This window comes from Dasypus novemcinctus, chromosome 23 (genome assembly GCF_030445035.2).
Source record: "Dasypus novemcinctus isolate mDasNov1 chromosome 23, mDasNov1.1.hap2, whole genome shotgun sequence".
NCBI classification, from domain to species: Eukaryota; Metazoa; Chordata; class Mammalia; order Cingulata; family Dasypodidae; genus Dasypus; species Dasypus novemcinctus.
Genome location: NC_080695.1, coordinates 46656071 through 46680579, shown reverse-complemented (window position 1 = coordinate 46680579; position 24509 = coordinate 46656071). Strand labels below are relative to the sequence as shown.

The 24509-nt window shown below is 36.2% G+C and overlaps 1 protein-coding gene across 1 annotated transcript in view; it reads left to right on the top strand.

Moving 5' to 3' along the window:
* The first annotated feature begins 9598 nt into the window (after positions 1-9598).
* Positions 9599-24509, top strand: part of LOC131275586 (ral guanine nucleotide dissociation stimulator-like) — a 145267-nt gene continuing 130356 nt past the window's right edge. Inside the window, exons 1-3 of the mRNA XM_071211299.1 lie at positions 9599-9826; positions 10027-10123; positions 13968-14156. The gene's annotated coding sequence lies outside the window, so the exon portion shown is untranslated. The remainder of the gene's footprint in view (positions 9827-10026; positions 10124-13967; positions 14157-24509) is intronic.

Genomic DNA, 24509 nt, shown 5'->3' with positions numbered 1-24509 from the left:
TTCAAGTGGTGAATTTTTCTTGCATTTAGTTGGCAAAAACTTGATTTGTAAAGATCCTTTGCTAAAGAAAAGCTGGAAAATATATATTTTTTCACCTCAGGCATATTCTTTTTCAAAGAAAAGTAAGACTCCTCTCTTAAGGACAAAGGGAAGGGTGAGGGTGGCTAGGCAGCCTGCTGCAGCAATACAGTCAGACTGTGATCACGTGCATATATTTAACTACATTTTGAAGGCTAATTTTGCTTTTGACTTACTTCTCAGTAGAAATTGTCAACTAATATGAAGAACTCAGTTATATTTCAGACTTGTGGATTCAATTTAAAATCAAATTAGGACTGCAAACACAGAGAGCCGACACAAAATGATGCAGCAAAAAGAAACACAGATTCCCAGTGCCACTATCAGGATAGAAGTGGTCACAGAAGCACACACAGCTAGTGGACACAGGGAGTAGACAACTGGGGGGGGTGGGGGAGATAAACTAAAAAAATAAAGTAAAATAAAATTAGGTTAGTTTGAATATTTCCAAGTGAAAGTATTCCAATTCATTTAAAAGATGTGTACATATAACCACAGAGTGCTAGAAATAGAAAGACAAAATCATAATAATGTTCTAATATCAAATATGTTTTATAAATGAAAAAACATGAACATAAACATGACATTTTATTTTCTTCTAATTAGACTAGGGAATTTCAGCCACTCGTTTTGTTTGTTTTGCTGTAACATTTACTGCATAAATAGTAAACACTTATGATTGATGCTTCCATTATTGATAAAATACTAGGTCTGTCAAATAAGTAGATCTGTTTCAGTAGAACTAAGGAAAACTGACAATTTCAGTCCAATCAGCTTAGCTTCAGAGTATAGATCCATGTTTAATCATTCCAGTTTGTAAAATTCCCATATTAAGGGTCTTAAAACATATTTTTTTAAAGTCTCTATAATCTAAACTTGTTCAACTGCAATTTAAGTCAATTTTTTGAAGGTATCAATTTATTTAATAGGATTTAACAATCCTATTAAAAATAGGGATTAAAATAAGTCTTGGTTGCTGTGCTAATGTTGCAGCAAAGCCAAGAGTACTGAACCACAGAAGAAACCCAAATCCAGCACTCAGGAGAAGTGGAGGAACAGATATATTATGTGCAGGTCCAGAAGAGAGTCAGTCTTCAAATTCTGAGCCCTGTTTTTCAGTTTCCTTAGGTTGGTATAGGATTTCAGGTGGGGTTAGCATAACTTTTGCTCATTGGCTAATGCGTTGCTAGGTGAAATTTCCAAGCAGGTTTAGAGAAGCAGAATGCAGGTGCAAGGCTATGCTTTCACAGGCTAATTTATAGACAAATGGGTAGGAGTCATTCATTTGATATTTTCCTGCAAGGCCCTGTTTTCACAGGCTGATTTACAGAAGCAGGGGCATGAGTGACTTATGAGATATTTTTGCAAGGTTATTCTTTTTATTTCTCAACACTAAACTCATTTAGTGGGAGCACTAGATATTTGAATACATAATTTAGTGGGAGCACTAGGTATTTGAATACAAATTAAATCCAATGAGAGACTTTCTTTAACTGAAGTATCTGCAGCCATTTGGAAGAATCCAGTAGAGGGGAACACACTGTATGATATACCAGATTAGGCAAACATACAAGGTTTTTACTGAGAAAGAGCCTTTGTGGGAATCATTAGCTTTGATTGGTCAAGGACTTATCAGTATCAGAAATTCATGAGTGACTGAAGGAAGTGTATGGAAATAAACTGGGTAGGATGCATGATTTTTGACTGAAGTCATTTGCTCCCAGTGTTAAAAACTTGATTTTATTCTCTAAAAATTGGTTAGAGGGCTCTACGTATAGAATTCAAGGGACCTATGTATAGAATTCAATATTGCAGTCAAAGCTTTATTTTTCCTAACTTTTAACTGATATTTTGCATATTCTTGAGTTTTGATCATAGGCAGCCAAACTAATAAAATATTACCATATGTCACTTAGTCAGCAAATCACAGGTAATTTCATATCTTATTAAACTTATTGCAAATATCTCAAAATACTATTTATACACTATTTTGTAGTTATACCAGGTATTTGTTAAATTTGCCCCCTGTCGTTTAATGAAATAAGAGCCCATATAATACTATGCCACATATTTGGTTTTTAACACACCTTAATCATTATATTTTAATATGATTGATTTCCTTTGCAATCTAATGAATTTTATTTGGAGCATTCAAAAGCATTATTTTGGGAAGTTTAATAGACTCACTTAATTTCCAAAAGAGTCCATATATAAAAGGTTTTGGACTCTGACAAGCAATAAAAATTACTGAAGGTTTTTAAACAGGGAATTAAAATAGTAATAAACACATTTATTTAAAGCTTAATCAAATATAGAGTAGATGAGGAACTTGTATGGGGCAGGAAGCAGGTATGTGAAACAGAGGGAGACTGCAGGCAAAGAGACCCTCTAGATGCTTACTATTAGAATCTCAGGCGTGGGTGAGGAAGTGTATCAAAATAAAAGCAATATTATTGGTACCCGCTATGAAGGAAGCACTTAGGGTGATAGAAAGAAAATGATGGGGAGACCTGGGGAGCTGCCTTTCATTAGTAGTGGAATTGAGGCTAAGATTGACAGATAAGAGCCAAGCCTGCAAAATGCAAGGGAGATGTTTTCCAGGTGGAGAGAGGTTTGATACAGTCAAAGAACAGAGAGAAATATGGCTAGAAAATAACGGAGAATAAGGTCTGAGAGATTCACAGGTCTCAGATTGTTGGTTTTCTTCAGGTGCAATGTGAAGTCATTAAAGGATTTTTAAATGAAAAGAAATTTGCTTCAATGCGAGAATGGATTTTGGAACACAACAAAATCCTTTAGCATGCTGTCACAGGCTTAAAAGAGAGACGATGGCTTCAACTTCAACAAAATTTTCTTCCGTAATGTTACCTTAACCTGGCTCTTGAATTAAAATTTTAAAATGGAATAATGTTTACTATTATTTCTATGCTTCTTTTTCATGTTTCTCTATATGGCCTCACTTCTTCCCTACTTTGTTTAATTTTTTATTTTCTCCAATAAGTTTCAGACCTGCATTTATTCCTATTTAAATACATTCTGTTAAAAGCTCAACATTTCATTCCTGATCATCATTATGTATTTGGTCACTAGATAGTAATCTTCACTTGGTTCATTAGCATGATTTTAATAGTTGAGCCATGGAAAAAATATATAATTATATGTCTTAAACCATGAACCACTATTTAAGATGTCTATCTCCACTAAAACTGAATCCTTTCAAGAAACCTCCTCCATTTTGAATACTTGCTGTACCCCATTCAAATTTTAATTTTCTTTCCTTATTTAAACCACAAAGAACTCAAATTAGATTCCATCCTAGTATTGTTTATCACATATTATTGAGATTATATTTTATCTTACATAACTTGTAACCTCTGTGGTTCAAATACATTTATTTTGTTTTACTTCTTTTGATATTTTCTAAATTGGCTCATTAAAGCCATGTCTATAGAGTTTAAAAAGCTACCAATTAGGTCACTCTCCAAAAATAAAAACAGTTATTTAACAATCATCTAGACCAGAAAAGTTTTTGTATTTGGCTCGTACAATATGCTAAGTACTGTCAGTATTTAGAATTAGATTTCACATCAGTTGGGAAATACACATAGATTCACCTTTCCTTTTTCTCTCCTGGTATTGGAATCTAAAAACATTGATTCAGCATTCACACATGGGGACAATCAGAAGAGGTGTCAGAGTAATAGCTTCTTTCGGAGTGGGACAGCATTTACTTTAAAAGTTAAAAAGTTTTCTGTGGCTTCTGGAATGCTTTGCTTTTTGAAGTGGCCTGCTTGACCCCATAAGCATTGAATTGGTGAATCCTCAACTAGGCCAAGCCTCTGGTTGGTTGACTGAATGTTTTCTTGATTTGACACCTGATTCTAAGTATTCACATTTTTAAAAAGATGTCCCTATAAAATACACATTTTTATTATACATAATAGATTTTCTATAACTGGCAGTTATAAAGACAGATTGAATTTAAGAAATAAAAAAATATTTTTGAGTTTAGGATATCATATCTGATATTTACATTTCAAGCTTAATTAAATAGTTTATCAGTGTTTATCATTTTATAAAATTGATAAATTGGCAAAATGACATTCAACTCATTATTAAGTCACCTTAAAATTTCTAAATTCTGTTTGTGATTTATAATAAGCTAAGGATATAATTCATAACTTATAAGACGATGCGTAAATCATGCAAATGTTTCTAGTCATTCCGAACGCTGTTTGTGTTCTACACCTTGCTTTTAAGTCGTGTCTTATATTTATGGCTATAAAATGGTTAAAAATGGTTGTAGATATAGCTGTCTTGAGTTAAATTACTTATAAAGAATTGAGAAATGAAATAGCAGAGACAGAACTTTGTTAACTTAGTCAAGTTTATGTACCCTATTTTTAAATCAATTATTGTAAAACAGATGATTAGGTAAAGATAGCTTTCAACTAATTAGATAATAGTTACCAAATATAATAGAGATTAGAAAGATGATACATGAGCCCATCAGCAGTCACATTAAGTGCTTATGATTTAAACATGACACAATTTATGCTCAGGATAGATAGATGTAAGTAGTAGTCATTCCCCAGATCCAAACAGTGGATATCTATTTACAAATGGCCTTGAGTTATATAAAATTCTCTGCCTTTCCTTACTCTTATAGGGCTTCATACCCTTAGACTTTTCGTAATATTTAAAAATTTTGTCACATTAAAAACTTTTGTGAATTCCTTTTAGTTTCTGTAATTTGGCATTTGGAGAAGTTGAATATCTTCTGTCTTTTTCTTTATCCTGTACGTGTTAAACACTTTTAAAAACATAATAGGCAATGTTCAATCCACTTATTCCTCAAAACAATCATAAAACTGCTGAATTTTGCATGAATTGGATTTATGTGAAAATGGGCTGTAGTTTATAGATATCATTTTCCCTTTTGGAAGGAGAGGCAGTTAAACTGATTTTATGTATAATGAGTATCTGAAGAATTCATTCTAACTGATTGTATGGCTGTATCAACTGCTCCTTATGGATACAACCGTAACTTCTAGAAGAAATTGAAATGTTTCTAAAACTGAATAACTCTTTCTTTTCAATAGAATATCCTGAGCAACCTTGATTTAACTGAAGGAGCAAGGGCAAGGAGCTTATTCTCTTTTTTTAACCACCTGCAAACTAGTTTCAGGTATCCATATTCTCAGTCCTTCTTCGAAGTCTAACCCAAAATTGTGAGGCAGCTAAAATCACAGATTCTGAGTCCAGGCAGCATATTCACAATCAAATGTTTTGTGAGTCCACCGTCCTTGACTTCAGTGACTTCAACAGTTCATCTGGGTCAACTTTATACTTTCTCCAAAATGCAAAGGCTGTAACGTATAAATAACACTGGACACTCACTGCTTGGTTAGTCAAATGTGAGATACACTGGTACTTGCAATTGTGAGCAAGGAATTTGGTTAAAGATCTCCCAGAAGAGGATTTACTTAGTCCCAAAATTCTAGGATTGCCTGCTCTTTTAACGATATTGGTTGGCTTCCCAAATAGGTACCAAATCAAGGCATTAACATTTATGCAAAAAATATGTATCTTAAACCTGAAAGCCAGGATCATACCTCTGGTTACAAAAGACACATGATGCACTCTATAAGGAAGTTAGAACAGCCTATGAGGACACTGGTAAGCTTATGCATGTGTGATTTGAGAAAGTCTGTGGACCACAATACATGGTTCAGCTTCTACAGATACCCCGGCTTCAAGATCTCAAGTTGGGCTTCAAATTAGTATACTGTATAAACTGCCATCTCCCTGTTCCAAGGTTCAGTTTTCTCAAAATCCTTCCCGTTAATTTCTAACATTAGAAGCAGTAGTTTATTTCTCTCTGGTTTACCTTCATCAAAGAGATTATATAAGAAGTGGGTCAAGTGTTTTAACTTAATTTGTGTAACATATTCTATCAGAAACTAGAGAATCCTTGCAGGCTAGTCTAGGTTTTATTGAACTAATGTATGGAAATCATGGTTCATTGCATTTAATATCACATTTAATTCTTGTAGTTCTGCTAAAAGAAGGGTATATTTATTGTGCCTTCATAGATGAAGGAATGATGACATGGAATTTAAGTGATATATCCAAGATGCCACAGTCATTATATGGGGGAATGTATGTCTATTTCACATCGCAGAGCTGGTCTGCAAACCTGCTTCAAGGTTTTGGACTTCTGAAGAAGATTTCTCTGTTGATGATGATTCTCTTTCAATTTTCTATGATAGTACAACAAATCTTATGCAACTTACTAAATAATATTTTTGAAAACCTGTAGCAATTGCCAAGTATGAATGTAGAAATTTATGAACAAGTTGTTAGACTTCAGTTGAAAATGTTGCTTTTTACCTCTGTACACTAGAAGGTAACTACTTTATCAAATTCACCTGAAGTTTTTTTCTTTTTAACTTTTATTCTCTTACTTGATGGCTGTTTTCCTTAAATTTAAACTTTTCATATTTAAAAAATCAGTTTATACAGATTAATGCTTTCATGAGTAGAGAACAGAACCTTGCTTGGACGAGGATTCTGACAGTTTGATGAGGATTCTAGGCTTGAGTGCTTCCCCATCCTCAAGCCTAGAGTACATATAATTCAAATTTATACCTCAAAAAACCACACACTTTTTAAAAAAATAACTGCCTTCCCCCCCCCACCCTTGCAGCAGCTTCTTTGTGGTCTGCTCTCTGTCCTTTTACTGTGCGTTCTTCTGTGTCTGTATTTGTTTTTTGTATTTATTTCCCTTCCCCCCCATTGGGGCTTGCTTGCTGTCTGCTCTGTGTCCATTCATTGCATACTCTTCGCTTTTTTTTTTTTTTGCTTGTCTCCCTTTTTTTGCGTCATCCGGCTGAGTCGGCTCTCTGTGTCGCTTTTGGGCCTGGCAGCACTCCACCACTCTTGCAGGCCACAGCATGTGGGCGAGCCTGCCTTCACAAGGAACCCTCAGGACTCGAACCCAGGGCCTCCCATATGGTAGACGGGAGCCCAACTGATTGAGCCACAGCTGCTCCCAAACCATACCCTTTTATGTGCCACAATCTTTAGAGGTGATGATAAATATCAAAACAGGTAATGGAAAACCTATTGCACTTACTCTAAAAAATAATAAGGGTCTTCCAAAAATTATCTATTTTAGCATACTAAATAATTATTTTTATTACTATTAGTTACTTTACCTGAGCCTCCCAAAATGGTCCTTTATATAAATACAAATTCAGCAAAGATATTCACAAAAAAAAGTGATTTGTGAAGTTATGTATCAAAAGTTTGGGAAAACATTCATGTCATTATTTAAATACTGAACTATTGCATTAAATAACAAATTTGGCACAAAGATCTTAAAAATTTTAACTGATCTATAAGCTACCTGTATAATTCATAATTTAAAAAATACTTGGCCTTTTACATTTTCAGAAACTTCTGAAATAAGTCATGCATTTCTGGTGATATTGCCTGGCAGATACTCCTTATGAGATGAAGAAATGAGTCCTGGACTTTGAAGAAGTATCTATTTTATTTCTAAAACATGTTTGATTGGCTCTCCTATTTTTTTCTGGTACCTCTTGTCATAGGAGCAAGCAAGGTTGTGAACACAAATGTTGGGGGAAATGGCTTAAAAAGTCTGTCTCCTTGACCTCTCCACTTTATCCCAGGTAAGTGACTTTTTTGAGCAGCATAGTACTTCCTCTGCCTGAAAAGCCATCCTTCCTTGGTCTTTGTCTGCTCTATACCAGCTCACCATTTAGAACTCAGCTAAAACATCACTTATTCAAAAGAGGGTATCTTGACCACCCCTGCATACCTTTGACCTGGTTTTGCTTTTATTTCAGTTGTTTATTTTATTTTAAAACAACTTAAAACTATTTCGTATAATTATCAATTAATTTTTTGTTTTTCTTAAAATGTAAGCTTCATGAGAGCAAGACCCAGTTCTGTTGAGTTACCATTTATAACAGCATTTATAACTTAGACAATAAATAATATTTATTTCACTCGATAAATGAAGAGGTGATAAAAACCATTCTTGCACATACATAGACACACTTCCTCATATATTTTCCCACACAGGAAAATTGTGTCAGAGCCATTAAAAGAGAGGGAAAACATCAATTTTCTCAACTATTAGAGTATTCCATGGCTATTTGAATCATGGGATTTTAACCTGGAGGGCAACTTTGCAGTCTTCCATATTGATCCCTTTGACAGAGGTTAATTATATTAGCAGAAATAGGTCAGCACCCTTCAGCTCTAGTTTTATCTAGCTTTAAAGAGAACATGATTGCAGTCATAAAACGATACAGCAAACTGTATAACAAAATTTAATAAAATGCTTTATGTTACGTTTTGTTAAAATGCATGAGTGATGTGTGAGTGTGTGTGCGTGTGCTTGTGTTAATACCACAAAGGCACGTAAATCAGGAGTGAAACCATCCAATGAGGGTTAGGTTGTGTTGAATGTAAATTCATTTGATTCTCCTCCCATGGAAATGGCAAGCCATTTTTGATAGCTTTTTCTCTTTCTTAGCCTTGTTTTTGTATATTAGAGGACTCATTTCTCCAATGGACTTTCTTGATATTATAATTATTTTTCAAGCAAATACAAGAATGAGAACAAGCCTGCTCATTTTATCTACAGAGTATAACTCAGAAGGGAATTTGTTGATCGTTCAAACACAATTCGGAATTATTTGTTCTTTTTGTGACACGGGTCTATGAAAAAATTTTAGTCAAAAAACAATTTTGTAAGGAGGGATACCATGTCCTGTGGACACTTTCCCGGACGACTAGCCCTGGCTTTCAAGAGGTGTTTTTATGACCTTCACTTGGGTTGGCACTTTGAAGAGAGAATAGTGGCCTGGCTTTGTGTTTTGTGAGATTGTCCTAGGGAGAAGCACAATGGAGTAACGGGAAAAAGGCGTGTATATGTGGGAAATAGAGAAAAAGAAAGGGAAAGAAAGGTTTGTGTTGACTTTCTACTTTAATGTTTCCTGTTTCTGCATTTATTAGCATAATTTTCCAAGCACCCTGTTTATCACACAGGGCATAACTTTAGAAAATCAAATAACGAGAGGCATGCCACTCTAGCCTTTGAGGTGTGTTCTTTTTATCGCTGAGGTCCCCTCTCCATTCCACTGGATGCAGCAGGCTGGATAGCGACAGGCACCCCGAGGGCGCTCCTGGCACCCAAAGGCACCACACACAGCTCCCGGCCTCCCTCGCGCATTTCCTTAGGGAAGGCCCAACTCTAAAGCTCCTGCAAACACCAGGTCTGTGGGGACCCCGCGACACGGCCCCTCGGGGCAACTCGGGCAGAACAGGACAACCCTCGAGTTGGCCAAAAGCTGGCCAGGCGCTGCCCCTGGGACGCAGACGGGTACCCTCCCAGGCAGAGGAGTGCCCGTAACTGCCCTCGACCCCCAGGCGTCATCCGGGGCACACACAGGAAAGGCGCCTGCTGCGGCGCGCAGGGGACGCCGGGAACGGGAACAGCGCCGCCGCTCGCCGCGGGCGCCTGAGGCACAACCCGCAGCGCTCCAGGGGCTCAGGAGGGGCCGGCGAAGCGCGTTCCCGCAGCAACAGCGAGACCACCCCGCCGCGGAGAGGGGCCGAGCGGGAACACAGAGCCAGGACAGGCGAACGAGGGATGGCCACTGGGCGGAGGGCCGGATCCGAGCCCCTGCCCATCCCCGCACCCGCCAAGCAGGTGGGGAAGAGGCGAGGGCCGGCGGGCAGAGCGCGGGGAGCGGTCCCGTTCCCCATCCATGTCGGTCCCGAGTCCCGTGCGGCTCAGGCCCGGCCAGGGACAGCACAGCACCACCGCATCCGTCACGAGGAGGGTGTGTTCTAGTATGACAGACTCATTTCTTATGGTTTTGAATACTCTTTTCCTTTGGACACCTCTAGATTTTTCCCTTGGAGGCCTGTATTATGCGGAGGATTCGAGCACTCGGATACTCTACTTATAAGATGTGAAAACAGAAAACTCACTCTTACAGACTATGCAAGTATCATCTTTATGGTAAACTCAAATTCCATTTTCAAATAACTGTGACTTAAAAGCTCTTGCCCTTTTGCAAATGATTTTTAGTACTTTAAATTTCTTTAACAGTTGTGCTTATGATGTTTATTGACCTGGCATAATTTCTTATATAGTGTTTCTCCTTCTAATTGTGGGAAGTTCCATAGTATAATATAACTTCACCAAAAAGGCAACACCATAAAATTCATTCTAATGTTGGTAAATTATGTCTGATTTTCTGTAAATAAAATTTACACCGACTCATTTAATTCTAAAGGATATTGTGGAAGAATGGCATCCTATTACTGTAAATTCTCAACTTCAGACACTTGTTCCCTCTTTCATATTACGAATACATCCTATATGTAACTCTTTATAAAATTCAGGTATGTTAGAAATTAAAACAAAACTACTCCATTGATAGCATATTACAGTTTATAAAGTTCTATAAATTAACTTATTTAATTTTCATTACAATCTTGATGAGTAGGAAGTGCTTCATTCCATCTTGATATGGTACAATCAAGATGTGACTTTGGAAACAATTAGGAAATATTTACACAAGATCCTCATGTTTATGTGACAAAATGAGTTGTGGAGTCGTGATTTTCAGATACTTTTCGGTTCTTTCCTGTAGGTATGTTGACTTCACTCCCATTATGGTATGGCTTTGTCTAACACTAGGTTTTGTTCAGTTCTGGTTCTTTGGGGAGTCAATGCTAGGAATTATCCAACAATGTTGAAAAAAGCCTTTGCCATTTATTGTCTTTCTTGCTCTCAGTTTCTCTTCAACTGCTTACTTGACTTTTGTTCTGAGACATTATACAGTGGAAGATATGAACATATCTTCATATTATCATATGGAGATATGATAATAAACAAATCAAGGAAAACAGAAATGTGAAATTCAGGATTTCTTCTAATCTGCTACCTGAAGAAAGGGTCGACATTAGTTAGGGTTCTCTAGGGAAACAGAATCAGCAAGGGATATCTGTCAATAGTAAGAGATTTATCAGAGTCTCTCATGCAGCCGTGGGGATGCACAAGTCCAGGTTCTGCAGGCAAAGTGCAACCAGGAGCTCCGATGGAAGCCCAACGAAGATTCTTGAGGAGGTCTGGGAGATGCTGGCTGTCCAAAGACCAGCTAGGAAATTCTCTCTCAATGCTGGAATCACTTCCTCTTTTAATGGATTTAAGGATTGGGTTAAGTGTCACTCATTGCTGATGGTAATCTCCCTGATTGATGTAATTATAACCAGCTATCTATGATCTACCACTGCAGTAAACTCAATGGTGACTAAAGTCCATAAATGCCCTTGTAATTACAATTACCCCAGTGCTTCCTTGACCAAACATCTGGGCAAGTTGACACAATAGCCTTAACCATCACAGGGTCTAACCGTCTTAGTCTTTTGTTCTGGAGCATGGTCTCTTTATTATTTTGAAAACATGAAAAAACAAATACATATATAGTAACTAACAACTGTGAATACTGAGTTCTTTCTTCTTTGAAATTTTTCTCATAGTAGAGATGTCTGTAAATGACATTACTAGGTCAAATGGTGTAAGTGATTTTTTATAGCTCTATTCAAATTGCTTTCACAAAAGATTATTGCAAATTATATTTCCATAATCAAATGATCCAGTTGACTCACTAGCATTAAGTATTGTTAAATATAAAGAGGAAAATGCCATTTCACTGAGCTATTAAATAAGAAAAATCTATTAATTATAAAACCTCATAACTCCACAGGATGATTAATGTCCACGTTTTTACTAAACTCCTAACAGCAACTACACTGATCTTTCAAATTTCAAGTCCACTTAGTAGCTCTATTTAATATCTTTCCAGGGGGTTCCCACGTTGTTCTTTTTGTTGGTTGGTTGTTTTTTTTTTAAGATTTATTAATTTATTTATTTCTCCTCCCTCCCCTCCCCATTACTGTCTGCTTTCTGTGTCCATTCACTGTGTTATTCTGTGTCTGCTTGTATTCTCATTAGGCAGCTCTGGGAACCAGTTCTGAGACCTTATGGAGTGGGAGAGAGGCAATCATTCTCTTGCACCACCTCAGTTCTCTGATCGGCTTCATCTCTTATTATCTTTCCTCTCTGTCTCTTTTTGTTACATCATCTGGCCGTGCCAGCTCTCCACATGGGCCAGCACTCCTACGCAGGGCAGCATTCCTGATTGGGGCAGTAATCTGCACAGGCCAGCACTCTGTATGGACCAGCTCACCCCATGGGCCAGCTTGCCTTCACCAGGAGGCCCTGGGCATCGAACCCTGGACCTCCTATATGGTAGATGGGGGCCCAATTGCCTCAGCCACATCCACTTCCCACATTGGTTTTATAGTAAAATCCAGTCCACTTAGTATGATATGCAGTCCAATTCCTCTTCCAGGAAAACAGAAGTCTAATTTCTGGGCATTTCCAAATCCTGTACTCTGTATTTCAGTCTTAAAGAACTACTTAATATTCCTCTGCCTTAGACATTTTCATATGTCCATCAATTTTGCACATTCAGCTATTTTGTTCCTTTTGCCATATCCTCAACTCTTCTGCCTCTATTTTGTCAGGTAATTCATGCAGAAAATTATACTCCAAACCCTGGGAAATGCCTGGCACAAATCAAAGAGCATAAAGTTTTTCAGCATTTATTTTAAAATTTCAACGCTACACATTCACCAATGTTTATCACCTGATAAAAGAACTTAAATATAAAATTAAAATTTCCTTTTTATTTTATTCTCCCTATGAAAGGCCTCTCTAGCAGTCACTTGCAACCTTTATATTACTACTCTACATTCAGTTGATAGTGAGGAAAATAATGGATTACCTCTTGTTCTTTTTAAATTGTATGTTGCCTGTGATTCAGAATCATTGATTTGTTTTCAGCAGGAATACAGGAAAGGAGAAGCTGAGCACAATTTCTTCTGGAGTCGGTTCTGCACAATTTGGCTTCATTGTTGTATTAGAAGTGAATTCTCTGTCACCTTTGTGTGTAACAGCATACTCTAAAAGATGATACAGTGGGCTTCTAGTGCTTAAAATTTTCATTCCCCTGTCAAGCGTAGATAGGGGGAAATTGTCTGCAGGTTGTCTCTGTTAGTTGAAAGATGATATGATCATTAGGAAATTACACCTAATTTATGGATTATCTAGCTTTTATTAATTTATGGATACATTTTTGAATCACACAGATTGCAAGTAACATTTATTATCTATCATCTTACCTAGAATTTATTTTAGAGCACACAAAGGACTTAATGATAAAGTATAACAAAGTATATGTTATAAAAATGTTGTACTGATGGTAATTGCTAACTTAGTGATTCTACAGGTATTTTTTCAAGAAATAAAATCAAATAAATCTCACTATTATGGATGTACCAGACAAACTAAAAACAAAAGGAAACAACTATATATTTCCTCCTTAGAAGCACTTTGTTTAGCATGGTCCTATCTTTCGCTTTTAAATTAAAAGGGAATAGTAGGGATATTTGTATCAGGCATTCCATATAGACTCGTTTTTATTAGCCTCTGTATTACTGACTTTTTATCAAATTCATTCGATATACTTTCTAAGTTAAACATTGTCAAATTCATTTTTAGTATGTGTTATATTACTTCTAAAGGACATAGTAAGTCTTCATAAATGCATGTTGTTTTAATCCTGCTGTGTTGTTTGTTTTTTCAAGATGTTAATTTGAAAATTCGTTTTTAAAAACCTATCTTTAGAAATAAAAAGCTATTTGTAATCATTTTTTCTATAAATTTTAGATTAATTTAATGTCATAATTTGATTTTATTTATTTGCTTATTTCAGACTATGAGTTACAGAACTGCCCACATCCTCCTCCGTTTCAAAATGGATATATGATCAGTTCAGATTATGGTGTCAGACAATCAATATCTTTTGAGTATTATCCTGGGTACATTTTAATAGGCCATCCGGTCCTTGCTTGTCAGCACATGATCAACAGAATTTGGAACTATCCTTTTCCAAGATGTGATGGTAAGTTAGTAATTTTTCTTGGGAGCAATTCATGTTCTTATTATGTTAACACATTAAATATTAAAATGAACATATTCAAGAATTCATTAATTTACTTAAATATTTATTGAGACTCTTTTGCTAAACTGAGCCTATTTGGTATTTCAGGAACACACCAAACGCCAGTGAGCTTAAAAAAAAGGCCCTGGTACTCCAGGGAATTATAAGGGTGTATCAGTTTGATATATTTATGAATTCCAAAACTAGATATTGGGTTATGTTTGTAATCTGGTCTATACCTGGCCATGATAAAGTTATGATTTGGGCTTTGATTGGGCCATGTCATTAGGGCATTGGTCCCCACCTCTTAATGGGTGGGGACTCACAGATGAAAGGCATGGCAAAGGAAAGAGTTGAGGGTTTTTTGATATTGGAATTCTGAAGTTGGAGTTTGATGCTGAAGCCTTAAGCTGGAGCCGCAGGAAGTAAGCCTAGAGAGGAAAGAGAAGCAAGCCCCAGGAAGGGAGGAACCCAGGAAGCCTCAGCCTTCGCAGATATCAGCAGCTATCTTGCCCCAACAGGTGAAAATAGCCTGGTGAGGGAAGTAACTTATGCTTTATGGCCTGGAAACTGTAAGCTCCTACCCCAAATAATTACCCTTTATAAAAGCCAACCAGTTTCTGGTATTTTGCATTAGCACACCTTTGGCTGACTAATACAAAGGATAACAAAATAATAAACACAATTTTTTGGATATATTCCAGTATTTTCCTTATTGCTAATTTTATACATTTATGATGCATGTGTATATATATGAATAATTAATATTTTGAAATGGTGTTATACTGTACAGACAGTTTTACAACTTTTCTTTCTCTTTAAAACAGTGTGTGCAATTTTTAACAATTTTTTTCATTGAAGTTAATAGATCACAAAGAATGTTACATTAAAAACATAAGAGGTTCCCATATAACCCACTCCCCATCGCCTATCCCCATCATTTTTGTAAATGGTATTTTTTTGAAGATCTATACTTCTCAAAAAATATTACATTAAAAAACATAAGCGGTTTCCATATACCCGCCACCTCCCCATCCCACTCCTCCCACACCAACCACCTCCCCCATCATTGTGACACACTCATTTCACTTGATGAACACATTTTGGAGCACTGCTGCATCTCGTGATAATAGTTTACCCTGTATTTCACACTTTCCCCCAGTACATTCAGTGGGTTATGGCTGAATATATAAAACACACATTTTTATGCAAAACCAGATTCGTAGAGAATATGATAATGACTTGCACGTACAAAGTACAACATATACTTGGAATGTGATCAAGGAAATAAATCTTTATGCTGGCAGTAGCATTTAACTGTAGAAAGCCTACTTTAAATTGAGAGATTAAAAGGGGGAAGAGAGTTTATTAATTTTCCCTAGATATTTTCTATTGTTTTAACTTTTATAATTCTCATATATTAATTAATATTTTTAAAAAATTTCAGTTTAGTAATGGGCCTTGAAGGATTTTTCATACTTGGAGATAGGGATCATTCTAACGAGAAGAAGCAGTGTGTTCTAGAAGGATATGTAGTAGTTTCATATTTTGAGCTAGGGAACATTCTAACTAGAAGAACAGCGCTAAAGCTGCTCATGTAGATACCATAAAATAGGTTGGCTTTTATCAATGGGAAATTAGTAGTTTGCAAGCTTACAGTTTCAAGGCTGAGAAAAATGTCCAAATCAAGGCATCTTCAGGCAATACAACCAGCTACCACCGATCCTGGACTCCTCTACCACAAGGTAAGGTCCATCGCTGTATCTGTGGGTGTCTCCCTTCTCTTCAGGGTTTCATGGCTTTCAGCTGCTTGCTTCCATGGCTTACTTCTCTTGGTCTAAATTCCATTTTCTCATAAAGGACTCCAGTAAGAGGAGTAAGATGCAACCTGAATGAGGAGCGTCACATTTAAATTAAGATCCAACCCAGAAAGAGTTCCTACTTATAATGAGTCCATACCCACAAGAAAGGATTAACTTTAAGAACATACTTTTCTGGGATCCATATAGCTTCAAACCATTGCACATATAAGCAAAGACATGCAGGAATATTTTAGGAAAAAATTCAAAAAGTAGTCTAGTTTAATAGTGCACAATGGTGGGGGTTTCTTAGGAGAAGTAGGAAATGAAGTTAATGGAGACTGGTGAGAGAGGGAGACCTGGACTTTTGAATGTTCTAATTCTAAGGAGGGATTGCTACCTTAAAAATTCTGTGTGCTACCTCATTTCCATGAGTTATTATAAATTATTGCAATATCAAGGTAAAATAAATAGCTCAAGTACTTTGTTTATGAAGAATGCAAATGAAACAGAAAAGTTACTTTAAAACTAATATTCTAACATTAAAAACACAATACCTTTGAAAGCAAAATAATGAAATTGCCAACTCCGTGGACCTTTGAAATGCTAAATACTTACATCCCATGAGGATAAAATTTCTAGTGAAGGAGTAAAAAAAGCATCAGTTTACTTTTTAAAATATTAATTTCACCTCTGTATTTTACCATTCCACATTATTGAAAATAACTAAAAAATTATTTAGTTGTAATCTTTAATCCTGATATTAGTCTAATACATAATTATGTACAATTATAATTTTAAAAAATTAATTTAATAACACTTTGTATAGCTGTATCATGTCTCATAATAAACCTTTTTTTAATCCCCCCCTCATGTCTTGCTTGTTGTCTGCTTTCTATGTCCATTCCCTGTGTGTTCTTCTATGTGTCTTTAATTATTTTATTTATTTATGCTCCCCCCTTGTGGCTTGCTTTGTGCTTTGTTCTCAGTGTCCATTCACTGCATGTTCTTCTGTGTTTTTTACATAACCTTTTTTTGTGTCACCTTGCTGAGTTGGCTCTCTGCGGCACTTGCAGGCCGGGCGGCACTCCATGATGTGCAGGCCAGCCTGCCTTCACAATGTGGCCCCAAGACATGAACTCAGGGCCTCCCATATGGTAGACAGGAGCCCACCTGATTGAGCCACAGCCGCTTCCCATCATCAACCTTCAACACTCCATTTAAACTCATGTTTTTACGTGTATAAATTACTTGGCAATTTTAACCTGAATCTTTGAATTCATAGTTAGATGGTATATCCATGCCTTGAAATAAAAAATGGAATATAAAATTTAATTTGATTTCATTGTGTTTTCAAGCCCATTTCCAAATATGGAAATAAGTGCTTTAGTCGGGGTAAAAAAATATATATATCTTTAAAAATATTGTTTCAAGGTGATGCTACCTTTTCTAATTATGTCATTAGAATACTTTTACTGTTCTGTCTCTCTTCATTCTAATAATATAAATAGAACATAAAGACCAAAACATAAAATTCATGTTCAAATTAGATCATAGAGTAAATACTAAAACCAATTAAAGTAATGTACTAACAGCCATCTAATGTGTTTATTATCTTCTCCATACTGGATTTAATTTTCACAAAAAAATAAGCGGAAGGAATTATTTTAAAACAATAGTTTTCTTGTTCATGAAAGTTCTCTTTCCTTAAAAATTTAAGTCCTTGTTTCATTAGAATAACGTGGCTGTTTTCTAGTAGTGTTCAGTTAAACTGGGTTGGCTCTGAATAAATTATGTTTGTCAACACTGTTGACAAGCTAAAGTCCTTTCTTAAAATGAATTATATTATTCCTGATTGGTTAGTCTTCTCAGATTTTGATTAGTATATAAGGGCAAGTTTACCGTAAAACAGTCTTCAAAGGCTCCAACTCTGTAGAATTCATAAGAATCTCAGAGAAAAACATAGATATCTTGAACAACTCCTAGGCATCTTTTTAAAAAATTTACCAAGTCAGACAATTAATATTCAAGAATTCTGAGCCTTAAGTAATCAATCTAGAAATATATTTTACAAAGTGAAATATGAAGCTTTTTTGTATTTATACAGTGAAAATATTTCCTATTCTGTCATATAAGAATCTATTATACAAAGTTAGTATATTCTAAACTTATCTAAAAAATATGATCTAAAACTATGATATCCATTCAAATAAATTAAAAAAAATATGTCTGAAAGTGACTTAAGACATTCAAAACATTATTATTTTTGTCAGTAACATAATTTTACAGAAGTCTCATTTTTAAAAAGTAGTTATAATTGTTAAAATATGGTTAAGAGCCTAGAGTGATTACAACTGAAAGTGGGAGGATTGCATCCAGCATCCATGTGGAATCTGAGCCTCCTCTTGACATAGAGGTGCAATGGACACAACCAATCCAATGTCCACATAGAAGAGGTGGCATTGGATTGGGAAAAGTGGACATGGTGGCTGATGGGTATGGGGAAAGGCAGGAAGAGATGAGAGGTGGAGGCTTTGGGACATGGAGCTGCCCTGGATGGTGCTTCAGAGGCAATCACCGGACATTGTAAATCCTCACAGGGCCCACTGGATGGAATGGAGGAGAGTATGGGCCATGATGTGGACCATTGACTATGAGGTGCAGAGGTGCCCAAAGATGTACTTACCAAATCCAATGGATGTGTCATGATGATGGGAACGAGTGTTGCTGGGGGGGGGGGGGGGGGGGAGAGGTGGGGTGGGGGGGTGGGGTTGAATGGGACCTCACATATATATTTTTAATGTAATATTATTACAAAGTCAATAAAAAAAAATATGGTTAAGAAAACAGTGGGGTTTATTAATTTTTAATTGCAATTTGGTATTTAAATATGCATCCAGAATTCAAATATAATTTTAAAATTTTAGTTCATTGACCTAATAAGTCATTGGAATATCTGTGTGAGATACTGTTTAGGACATTTTTATTTAATATTGTCACAGTATACTTTACTTTAAGATACATAATAGCTATAGGGGGAACTCTGTGGACAGAGTTAACTATTAAAGTAACTAGTAAGTTGAAATAATATGTTAGCAGCTTCCTTTAGATTGACCCATTTTGTAAATGGAAACCAATTTGATTCCATTACAGGAGAAATCCAACCAGCCAAAATAATACTATTATGCACATATTTTTAAATGAGCATTTACCAAACTGATTAGTAAATATAGGAAAAGGTCTTTCCAATGATTCAGAATGAAAATGACTATAAAAAAATGGAACTCTTAGTTTCTTACCTGTATTCATCAATAATGCTCTTAAAACTCTCCTTAAAGTAGTTATTACAGCTTTGTTGAAATTCAGGGCGAAACTGGCACATGAACAGTCGAAAGATTTAAGTCTCTTGGACATACAACTAACAATTCTACTACTAAGTGTAGGTTCAAATAGAGGGGCAGCAGAGCCATGTGCAGGGAAAACACAACTGAGTCCAACCCTATCACACTGGGGAGCGTGAATTCCAAAGTAAGTCCCCCTGACAGGGTGCCAACCTCCTGGGCTGCCTGCCCTACCTATAGTGTCTGGATGTCTCCAGAGCCCTCAGGAGTCCCACTATTTACTTTCTTAAAAATATGGCTATCATCACTCTTAAGATCTGTTGTCTTGTATGTACAGTGACATTTGTTTACATTCATTCACCCAGAGGCAGATTTTTTTCATTTTTTTCAAAGAAGCTTTAGGTTCCAGAAAAGTCACGTACAGAATATACGTGATTCCCGTTTACTCATTGTGCATTTTCTACTTTCTCCTATTAATATCTTAGAGTGGATGGTATATTTGTGGCAATTGATATACAAATATTGAAATGTTGCTACTAACCATTATCAATGATTTGCATTGTGTGTTACATTTGGGACCATACACTTTCATAAATTTGGATAAGTTTGATGTGATCTGTATCCATTCTTGAAAAATCGTGTAGTACAATCCAAATTCCATCCCTCCCTTTACACCAGGCCATTACATGACATGGTAGAATCAAAGCCCTAAGCATGATTTAATGAAGTAAAAATGAAACCTCTGAATTTAATACATCCAAAGGGGCATCATGCCTAACAAACAGAGTAGTTTACAACTAGAATATTTCTTTTTGGAATTCATAAATAACATCAAACTACAAAACCTACATATTTAAGAAGATGTGTGTTCCAAAATGTATTAAAATGTTAAATTTATTTACCATCGCTTGAATCACTCTATTCAATAATTTGTGCAGTAGACATTTATATCATGGAAAGAATAGATTAATTTTAATTGTTAAGTACTATCAAAATCAGGAAGTCAATGATATTCTCAAGCAGGTAAAAACTAAGTTGATACTCTCTGACATTACACACAACCAGATACATATAAAATGCTAAGTTTCTGTGCTTTGCTTCTGTACACATTCAGGACTTGGTAAAAATATATGCTTTTAAAATAATTCAAATATTTTGCATCATATGTTCCAAAGACAGATGCAATCAATGTGCTTGTGGGTATATGTAGCTACATACAGCATGATTTTTAGAATGCTGAAATAATAAGTGGAGGAAGAAATTTCTGAAATAGCAACTGCCAAATAAAAGTTGAAGCAGTTAATGAATGATTATAATGTACCCATTAGAAATCATTGAGTAATTAATTGAAATTAAGGACCAAAATTATTGAGGCCATTTAAATATTGCATTACAGTTGAGCTATCATGTCAAGATTATACTGAGAGTGGGTGTAGCTCAGGGGTTTGAGCTCCAGCATCCCATGTACGAGATCCTGAAATCAATCCCAAGCACTTCATTTAGGAAAAGTATGTAGGCACTTACTTTCACATGTGTGGTAGATTTAGAACATGGAAGTGGTGATCTAACTTAAGTTATTCCAGCCCTTAGTCATTTGAGATATACCATACTTTCTGGATATGAAAAAACCATCCCTCCTATGTCTGCTCTGCTTTTTTAAAAAGATTTACTTATTTATTTATTTATTTATTTATCTATCTATTTATTTATTTATTTCTCTCCCTGCCCATTTGTCTGTTCTCTGTGTCTATTTGCTTCGTCGTCGTCTTTGTCTGCTTCTGTTGTTGTCAGCGTCATGGGAATCTGTGTTTTTTTTGTTGTGTCATCTTGTTGTGTCAGCTCTCCGTGTGGGCAGCACCATTTCTGAACAGGCTACACTTACTTTAGTGCTGGGCAGCTCTCCTTATGGGGTGCACTCCTTGTGCATGGGGCTCCCCTATGCGGGGACACCCCTGCATGGCACGGCACTCCTTGTGCGCATCATAACTACTCATGAGCCAGCTCCACACGGGTCAAGGAGGCCCGGAGTTTGAACCACTGACCTCCCATGTGGTAGACAGACGCCCTATCCACTGGACCAAGTCTGTTTCCCTGTTCTGCATTTCTGATCCTTGGTATATTTCAGCATGATAAAATGGTTTTATTTTATAATACTGAACTTCTGTATTCTTTCTTATTGAACACTTGTTAGCAGAAACAACACATCTCTTCATTTCGCCATTCTCCCTATTCTACTTCTAGTGATTTCTTTTTTAACTCACATTCAATGTAGTCATCTACTCCCACTGGACACTAACGGGCTCGATGGCATTAGTCTCTGTCTTCAGGCATTTGTGTCATCCACAATTCTGTATTGAGTGAATTTCCTGAATCTCAAGTTTCACCAAGTTAAGTCCCTTCTTAAATTCCTTCAGTGAGTCCTCATTATCCTCAAAATAAAATTCAAACCTTCACTCTAATATAGGCATTTTGTAACATGATTTGTATCCATATTTCCAACCTCTTCTCTCCCCACGTCATTCTCCAATCAAAATTAAAAATACCAAAGAAAAAAAAAATGCATTGCCCCCCATCCAGCAACTTGGCTCCTAGTTGAGAATGTAGATTCAAAGACTGTCTTGAAATCACAAACCATGTGAATTTTGCTATTTTGCCTACTAAGGCATATGCCAAAATTTTTAGCCTTTTAAAGCTGTATTACTCCTTTGCTTTTACACATGATATTGTTGTAATGTGTCTTCACTTGATTTTCACTCAAGATGCTAATATCAGTTTTTCCTTAAGAGAAGCATCCAGTGCCACATTCTCTTTAAAGTATCCAACACTCTCTATTCTCACTCTCATCAAACCCACTATGAATTCACCTCCTTGTTCTTACAAGGCAACCCATTTTATTACTAAAAAAATGCATTTCATCCATCATGATAGATCATCCTCATCTGTGAGAATACCTGCTATAAATTTGTCATCACCTCCTTCATCAAAGTGTGAGTGCCTGGTGTGGTTCATGATATTTGATGTTATGCATCACACACCTTTGGTTCAATTTTGTCCTACCTTATTTAGAGTACATCTCCTTCTCTCACTACCCCACCACTCTTCAGAGTGAACAGCTCCCACTCTACTTTCTCATGCATAACTTTATGCATGCTCAAATCACAGCGACCATAAAATTCTTCTCCCTAACTTGCATCTCTCTATAGCAACCTTGCAATATTCCCCCCATATCTCATCTAATTATCTCACAGAATATTTTTCAGAACACTTACCATAATCATTTTCTCACCTCCTGTTAAGTATTCAAGCACTTCTATTTGCTTTCAAACTCGTCACTCAAATCTTCTCTGCTGAAAAAATAAATCCATCCCTCAGGCGTATTTTCTAACCTATAAACCTGGTCATGTAATTTGAGTACTTCAGATCCTATGGCAAAAATAGATGAAATTGAAGCCCGCTCAAGGATGCAAAATGCTTTTCATGATGTGGCTTCTCAAATTTATCATCATATTTCTGCCATACTTTTTGCCATGTCCTTTTTGGTTGTTTGTTTATAACTCTTCCTAATTCTGATAGAATACCCACTTATTCCATAATATTCCCTGCTTCCTCAACTTGTTCTGATTGAAATGTCTGCCACAGAATTATTTTGCATGGTGAAGTTTTTTCTCAGTATTTAAGAAGTGTCTTCTTCAGGGGAATACTCCTCTCATTTGATGTGGTACTAGGTAGTCTACATTTGAAACTCCACTGCATTCCTGGACACGGTGATAATGCCATTGACCTTTTATTGTACCATCTGTATTACTTTGTCTTGAATAGTTTTTAGTCATCCCCTTCTTGAAGTTACTTCAAAATAAAGCCTGCATCTGAAGCATCACCAGCAGGAGTTGGTAAACATTTTTGGTAAAGGGACAGGCAGTAATTATTTTAGGCTTTGTGGCCACATAGTCTTTGTTGCAGCTACAAACTCTGACATGTTAGCACAAAAATAACCATAGACAATGCATAAATAAATGAGTGTGGCTATGTTCCAATAAAACTTTATATACAGACACTGAAATCTGAGTTTCCTACAGTTTTTTCCTGCATGAAATATTATGCTTCCTTTTATTTTTTAACCCTTTAAATTTTGGATAACAATTTTTAACTCTCAAGTCATACAGAAACAAGCAATACATTATATTTGGCCTGCTTACCTCTTTTCTATGACATTCCTGAATTTCACAAAAAACCTAGCTTCATATAGGAACTTTAAAATGTCTGCTGAATGAATGAAGGAGTCAAATGTGTCTATCTAAGTTAAAAAAGTACTGATAGTTGAGGCATAAACAAATGAAGCAATTATGTTTGGACTCCCAGGCCATGCTTTTATTACTCTCAGAACTACAAATGGTCTTGTATACCCCTCATCTTCAAAAGTATTGGAGTGAATTAAGGGTAAAAAAAAAAACCTGATTGTATCAACAGAGAGAGCATTTAACAAAATCCAACACCCATTCAAGATAAGCAGACCAAATGAACTACCTAAATCAGATAAATCCCACCTACAAAATTCCACAAATACCAATGTAGGAGAAAACTTAAGATCAAAACAACAAGAGGATGGAGATTCTAACTATTGCTATTTAACCTTGTACTGGAGGTTGTAGACAGGGAAATGAAACAAGAAGTTGCTTTTTCTGGCCCTGTACAAGCTTCAGCTAGAAAACGTAGATAAGGACAAAGATGATCCATCTGGTGAATTTTGTACTTTAGAGTTCATGGGGCTGAGTAGGAATTCAGTGATCCCAAACCACTGTAATCTTTATGCAAAGTATGGGACACACCTGTGGTTGATGTACTGAGGCTGAATCAGGGGAGATTTAAATGGTTCTACCTAATTTAGAAAGATCAATTTGCAGCAAGCCAATCACAGTGGGGGCAACAGTATAATATCAAGAAGATCTAAGCCATTCTTACAGAGTAGGGAGGGAAAAAAGGGAAGAATTCTCCTTGCTCAGAAAGTGAGATTTTAATACTAGCACCCATTTTTCTTGAACCAAAATCCAAAGCCCATGTGAAATCTACAGACATGGCAACAAAGTGCCCTTCAGAGCATTGGCCAGGCACAATGAATTGAGTCTTTGAGCTGTGTGTGTGTGTGTATGTGAGAGAGTGAGAGAATCAATGTTTGT